At 31.8% G+C, this 8,239-nt stretch overlaps 1 pseudogene; it reads left to right on the forward strand.

Moving 5' to 3' along the window:
* Positions 1–4,627: 4,627 nt before the first annotated feature.
* On the forward strand, positions 4,628–8,239 carry LOC149561143 (UDP-glycosyltransferase 86A1-like; annotated as a pseudogene).

The following is an 8,239-nucleotide window of genomic DNA, read 5'->3' on the forward strand; positions in this document are numbered from 1 at the left end:
TTAACAATGGAAATATACAATTTTATGTATATTAAAACTGAAAAATAAAAACAATAAATTGATGATATATAAAACATAAAACTGAAAACAATTAAATAAAAATAGTACAAAAAAAAAACCTAGTATGTTAGAAAATAACAACAAGGGATTCAATAGACGTTGAAAACGGGCTCCTGTATTGCTTTGAAATCGGGCTCACATTTTGCAAATGATAAAAATGACACAAAAAATGCCAAAAGGGGGGGGAATTTGTAGTTTTTCAAATTGGGTACCTGGTATTTTTAGAATGGGGCACCCGATTTTGAACAAATTGGGTACCCAATTTGTTCAAAATTAGGTGCCTGATTCTAAAATGGTTCAGGTACCTGAACCGCATCTAAAAAATTGAGCCCCTAATTTTTGAAACATGGATCGGGTGCCTAAAGTAGGATTTCAAAATTGGGTACCTAATTCTAAGAAAATTAGGTACCCGTTTTTGAGAGGTCTAATTCAGCGAAATTGTGACCCAACTTTGTGCTCTTACCCTAGAAACTCACTGGATTATTCATCCCCCTTTCATTTGTAGGAGCAGATCTGACCTCATTTGATACCTCATTTGACATTGTATCCTATAAAGTATTTGATATTGAAGACCAAAGACATCAAAACTTAGTGACATCGACATGCATATGGAAAATGATATTACATATAAGAATATTAAAATTTAAAGGAAATGATTCAATGAATTACAATTGACATGCATATGGAGATTATACTTTTAAAGATTAAATGATAACCTATAGTAATTGTGGTTCCTTCATCGCTCAAGTTTATGGTCGGTGCATGGTTGAAATTTGTGGAGGTTGTAGGTGTTGACATAGTAACCTGAACGAATAGGAAAGTAACATTAAAAAAATGTCAATAAATAGAATGAAAACTATCCACTTTAAAATGTCAATAAATTAAATTAACCCTATCGACTTCAGAATTATGAAGTGTAGTTTAAATTTTTTTAAATTAAATAATTAATTTATAGATTAATAGAGTTATTATATTTAATTTGTATCACATTCTATTATATAATTTATATCTTTATAATAAATTCTAATGTATATTTTGAAATTATTTTATGCTTGATATCAATTGATTTCAAATGATGGTTATATACTTAAATAATAATTATTTTTAAATATGCATTAAAATTTATATATAATATATAGTTTAAAATAAAATTACACCATACTATTCATTTTTAATTATTATATTATTTTTGATATGATATAAACTTCAATAATATTTATTTACATTTTCATCTGATATGATAACTAGTTTAAAATTACTTAATTTATTATAATATAATAATGATTAAAATTAAAAACAATTAATAATTGTAAATGATGGTGACATAGTTAAATAAATAATGGTTCCTACCACTTGTCTAATTATATACAAAAATTAAATAGTTTAAAATAAAATTACACTATACTATTCATTTAAAATAATTATATTATTTATTTATGTCACATACAATTTAATAATATTTATTTAAATGTTCATATAATGTATAGTTTTAAATTAGTTCATATATATATATATATATATATATATATATATATATATATATATATATATATATATATATATATATATATATATATATATATATATATATATATATATATATATATATATATATATATATATTTAAAAAAATAAAAAATAATAATTGAAAATTTTAAAATATAAATAACTATAGAGTATTTTATTAAGAAAAATTATAAGAAATTCAAAATGTAATATACAACCAATACATGTAATTTGAAACCAATTTCTTATAAATTATTATAAGTGTATACTTTTTGGCAAGTGTTCTATATAACAATTAAATATATAAATACAATACATTCATACAAAAATAAAATAGATTCATATTAAAACAAAATACTACTAATTTTTTTATTTAATTCTATTAATTTGTTATTTAATTTTATATATATATATATATTTCAAATTTCACACTTCAATATTTACAATATAAGTAGAACAAATTTGAAATAAAAAAAATTAAAGTTGTAATCAAAGTAAAATGAATAATAATCTGTTATTTAATTCTATTAATTTGTTATTCATATAAAAAACAAATTAGAAATACATTTAATTTTCAAACTACACTTCACAATTATTAAGTAAAACAAATTTAAAATAAGAAAATGTAAAGTTTAAATATACTTAAAATAAGAAAATGTAAAGTTTAAATATACTTAGTAAAACGACAAAGTAAAATGCATATAAATATTAGCAAGAGGATGTAAGGACATTTATTATTTTATTACTACCTCAAAGGGCAGCTACAGTCGTTCAAAAACGTGGCAGACATTTGGTGGCAATTACCATATTTTGGTCAGTAGTTTTCCTACGAGGTAAACCCATTTAGTAAATACATGCAGGTTTTTATTTCTCAGATAGATGGCAACAATTGTCCCTTTTCTTGAGGAGAGTAACCAGTTAGGGAAACCTTCCATTTGGCAAAGACATTTCATTTGGAGCAAGAACCTTTCGTTGTGGCAAGAGTGTTGTTCTTTTCATTGTTAGAGGCAAATAAGGAGACTCAATGAGGTTATTGAACCAAGTAGAGTGGCTGACAACAGAGGATTTCTCTCTGATCTATCTGTTTGGATAAATCCAATCAATATGATGCAAGGTACTGTGATAGAGCAATCATAAGCAGTTGTAGGCATCTTTAGGAAAATAATCAACTTGTGATGCCTTATCCCCTACGAGAGCCTCCAACACCTTCCACTCATTAACATAGTCCAGAATAAGAATGGCCTTGATGAACCTCAAATGGTCCTTCATCAAGATCTTTCCATGAGCCTCATCATTAACCTTATTGTTTAACTTGGCAAGGCCATTTAATATCTGGCGTTGTATCCTAACTGCAACGTTTATATTTTTCCCTTTATCATGCACATCATATACAATGCAAGTAGTATCAAATTTGAGATAAATATGATTGTATATGGCCTTTCCGAGCGAGGTTAATCCTACACCCCCAATTCCATAAATGGCAACTGTGAGTACAATCTCATCATAATCTGTATTGAGCATTTTTATAACTTTACTCATGTGATTTAGAGCATAATATTTTTTCAACAGAAGAATGTAATAAACATTTCTAAATTATATGGACACATTTAAAGGATGGCTTTGCAGTGTCTTTATTTAAAAGACTTGTGGAGCATAATAAATTGCCTTTTGAAGCACTATCCTCATAGAGCCGAATGAAAGAAGAGTTTGTGCCCATGATCTTAATGATTTATCCTAATTCGCAAACCAACAGAAGATTTGTATCAGGATGCACCTTTGCTACAGTTTACTTTTTTAACAATTTTCCTACAATGATATAGAAATAAATTTACCAATGTAAAGACAATTAGAGCTACAGACAAAATTAGCTGGATTATTTTTAAAAATTTGTTCAACCTTCACTAAATCTAAGAAATTCTGAATTCCCCCATCCATCAAAAAACGTTGGCAATGGATTCGTAGACATCTTTAAAATCAATAGAAGTGCAAATACCCATTATGAAAAGTTGAGAAAGAACCACTCTAGATATTCGGATCTATTTCAGGCTTAGCATAGAACAAATGGGATATGTGTGACTCCAAACAATCCATAAAATCAGTGTGTTGAAAGAAACTTCAATAAACAAATCTAATTTGTTTCATTCAAAGGGAACAATCATCACATGCAAGAGATTCCCTATTATGAAGAAGACAGGCAATAATGTTTGTAATCAAACTAATAATATTGCATGCAACATCTATATCACCAGTGACATTTACCGCAGTTTACCAAAGACAAATCTTATTATGTGGAACAAGAAATAATGTAAATTTCTGATTAGCAATAGGAGCGGTTATTTGTATGTACCTACCTCTTTTGTAAGTTCAATCAAAAGATCTTCTACTTTGTGGCGAAGCCGGTGCAAAGAATCTAGGCCCTTGAACAACAGAATCAATATTCATATAACATAAGGTTTTGCCCCTAGGTTCAGGTGAAAAACCAAAGCCGATCTGTCTATAAAATGGATGGAAGATTAGACAACAAATTTGCTTCAACATGTAAATTGCAGAAGAAAGTTAAAGTTATCAATAGACATTTATAGAAATTCATTAGCAAGTTAAATAAAGTTAGAAAGGAGAGAATTAGAAACTAAGAGTAAAATATAAAGTTCATATAAAAAAGGATATTATTTGAAAAAAATGGAAAAAAATATTGTTTATAGAATATTTCTTAAAAATGACTTCTATCGGAAAAGCTCCCATAAAATAGAAAATCATTTGGGCTGACAACTTTTCTGTCCAAATTAAGTTTTTTAGGGAGCAAAGCTCCCACATAAAGCCTATCAGCTTAATAAATATAAAAAGCTTAACTCCATAAGAGCATGATAAGATTCCCCAATGACCTTATCTTCTTCCCACATTTCCTCAAATACTATTTATTAAAATCAAACTTCAAATATGATAAAGGTTTCTAGTATTTTTTTTCTATAAAAGAATGCAAACAAGTTGATGATAGATACATATTTAAAACAAACTAATGCAAAGCAATGTATATTTTAACTCTAAAATTGTAGGGTATCTGGGCAAAAAGAATTGAGCCCAGATGAAAGAAGAAATGGCAGCTCATGTAATTGTTGTTCCTTATCCAGGTCAGGGGCTCCTTAATCCCATGATGCAGCTCGCGAGAAGGCTGGCCTCTAATGGAATTAAAGTAACATTTGTCGTGACAGAGTCATGGCACAAATTCATTTCACGTGCAGAAGGCAATGCTTTCACAAGTGCTCAAGAACATGGCCTCCCTCTCTTCCCTGCTACCATACCCGACTGCATTGACCCTGAATCAGAAAGGTCGGCTAATTTTATGGGCTTTTTTCATTCACTTGCCAATATGGAAGCCCATGTCAGTCAACTTATAAGCAAGCTCTCTTGTTCAGAAAATCCCGCCGTAGCCATGCTCGCCGACACTTTCCTCAAATGGGCGGTTCCACTTGCTAAAAGACATGCTCTCAAATCCGTTTCACTGTGGACAGAGTCTGTAACTCGGTTTTCCATTTTTTATCATTCAAACCTTGTGGGTAAGAATTTGTACTTTCTGTCATACATTACAAGGGGCATTTGATTTTGATGAAAAATTACATGTATGTTTGACAAAATCTTCTTGAGATTTGATAGAATCTTAGCGCCATAAGCATTGATTTAGAAATTTTGGAATCTGTCTCCACTCAAATAGTTATTTTCCTGTGTGGTTATAGGAAGAAAGAAACATTAATTACCCTGGGCTCTATAATGAATGGCTTATAAAATACAACATTTATTAAAAGTTTTGCAAATGGAATTGGTAGCTAAATAGTTTTAATTGTATAGGAAACTTCATGCTTCAATTTATTTGAGCTGGTGTAGTTTCAAACGACTGACTATCTGTAAATGCAATGATTGATAAATCTACTATTCATTTTGAGGAGAGAAAAATTTTAGCAACCACTATTCACAGAACATATATCAATGAATTTTAGCTTAACTACACAGTTGAATTGAATTTTAGCTTAGCAACCTTGTTAGTAAGCAGTAATAGCAGTACTGCTTGAAATAAGGATTTTGTATCCCAGATTACATTTCTTTCATACTTAAATCAGTATGACTTACAATACATTGTCAGCACGTTAAAACATTAACCTGAGATTGTTGCATGTTAGGATTGGCATTATACTGACTCAGCATTAGAAATGATCCATTTAACTTCCTCTAGCATTGTCAGTAAGTTAAAAAGATTAACTTGACATTGTTGGAAGTTGGGATGGGCATTATGATTGACTCAGCGTGAGAAGAGATCTGTTCAAAGATTCATTGTGATGGATCAGCACGTAAAATTCGAAAGCCTAAAATAACAAACAAACCCTCCTTCGATCTGCAGTTTTAATTTACCATTCTACTCTGGAGCATCCCTCTGTTTTTGCAGGTCATTTTTCAGGCAAAGTGCTTGTTGCTTGTTTGCATTTGAGGCAGAAAGTTGAAACAGAAAGTACAACAGTATTAATTAGTCTGTTGAGTTTGCAATCCTTAGTAAATAGCAATTTAAGTATTGGGTATCGAGTACAAAGTTTTGAAATAAGGATTTTGCATCAGTAGTTTAGATTACATTAGAGGGATACTTCATCAAAATTAGTTACACTATCTTTGGGTGGTTGTAAACTCGAACAATATCATAATTAACTCGGCATACCAAAAGATCATTCAAAGTATTGTTGTTAGGATGAGGACTATACCTAATTCAGCATGAGAACAAATCCATTCAAAGTATCGTTGTCAGTTACAGTGTGCATTATAATTGAATCAGCGTGTTTAACTTCCAAAGCCCAAAGTTACAAACAATATGTGATAAATTTACTTTTCAGCTGTCAGAACGCTCTCATTTAATCTGCAGTCATAATTTTACTACTCTACCTTAGAACATTTCTAAGTTTTTACCAGTCGGTTTTCATGCAAAGCTTCTCCATCTCAACATACAACAGCCGATTTGTATACTCCTTGTTTAGAATTGGATTAGAAACATAAAGAAAAACAGAATTGATTAGCCTGGTCTCGTAGGCATAGATGGGTTTTGATTTCGTAATGTTTTAGTAAATGAGAATTTGGGTATAGTAAAAGAATTTATGTCAGGTTATATTACTGTGATGATTTACATTATGCAATACATCTTCAGTAAATTACAAGTTTAACTCGGGCTTGATATAAGCTAGGATGGGCATTATAATTAGCTAAGCATGAGAAAAGATCCATTCAAATTGTTGTAAGTTAGGATGGGCATATGAATAACTCGGCATTTGAATAGATCCACTCAAAGTATTGTTGTAAGTTACAGTGAGCACTATTATTCAGTCAGCATGTAAAACTTCCAAAGCCCAAAATAACAAATAAAGTGTGGTGTACTTCAGTTGTTAACATACCTTCATTAAATCTGCACTTGTAACTTAATTATTCTACTATGGGCCATGGTACATTTTTCTGCTTTTGCAGGCCAGTTTCGGACAAAGCTTCTCCATAGCACTAGATTTACTTGCCCCTTATTTGGGGCAGAATAATCAATTTGATTTATATTTGGGGCAGAGCAGCCCTGAGTCATATTTCAAATCTGCTAAAATCTGATGTATTATACTGTATGATGCAGTAGGGGTGGAAGGATGCATAGACAATATTCCAGGAGTGCCTCCATCGCAACATACAGACCTTCCATCCCCATTTGTCACTCCTATGAGAGTAGAATTCTTGCTGTGCATTGAGAGTATGAAAGAAGCAGATTGGATTGTTGCCAATTCCATGTACCCTCTGGACTGCAAGGCAGTGGAAGCCCTGTTCAGCAAAATTCATGTGCATTGTGTAGGTTCCTTACTGCCTTGTGCTTACCTTGAAAGCTCTGAGAACCAAGATAGGAAGATGGGAACGAGTTCCCGGATTGAAACTGACTGCAAAGACTGGCTCGACTCCAAACCTCTGCAGTCGGTCATCTATGTTTCATTTGGCAGCCATGTTTCTGTTTCCAGACCGCAGATAGCAGAGATAGCCCTCGGCTTTATGCAGAGCGGGTACCATTTTGTTTGGGCTCTTCGTCCAGATAGAGATGCCTCTGATGTCTCAGAGATGTTGCCTCCTGGATTTTCGAATGAAAATAAAGATCAGGGTTTTGTCGCCCCTTGGTTTAGTCAAGTGGAGGTTCTTTCACATCCTTCAGTGGGAGGGTTTTTGAGCCATTGTGGATGGAATGCCACTATGGAGAGTATTGCATCTGGTGTTCCCATTTTGGGATTTCCCGTTGAGCTGGATCAATTCACTAACTGCAAGCTGATTGCCGACGAATGGAAATTTGGGTTACAGTTGAGGAGAGGAGATGATGGAAATAGTGTTATAAGGGCATAAGAAATAACAAACAAGATAAAAATGTTAATGAAGGGGGAGAAGAGTCTAAGAGTAAGAAGGGCAGCAGGGAGATTTAGAGATGCAGCCAAGGAAGAAGTAAGCAAAGGAGGACGATCTGCCAATAATTTAGAGGCTTTTGTGAATAATTTGAAGCAAACTAAAGCAGTCTCGAGGTGAGATATCATTTATCGATTGCTCTGTTTTCGTCGACTGATATTACTTTGCCTTGTAAATTTCACACTGGTAAATTACTAATGAAGTAGTTATCAATGTTTGTTGATTA

Source organism: Cupressus sempervirens, chromosome 4 (assembly GCF_028749045.1).
Source record: "Cupressus sempervirens isolate cs-2001-9-10 chromosome 4, ASM2874904v1, whole genome shotgun sequence".
Classification (NCBI taxonomy): Eukaryota; Viridiplantae; Streptophyta; class Pinopsida; order Cupressales; family Cupressaceae; genus Cupressus; species Cupressus sempervirens.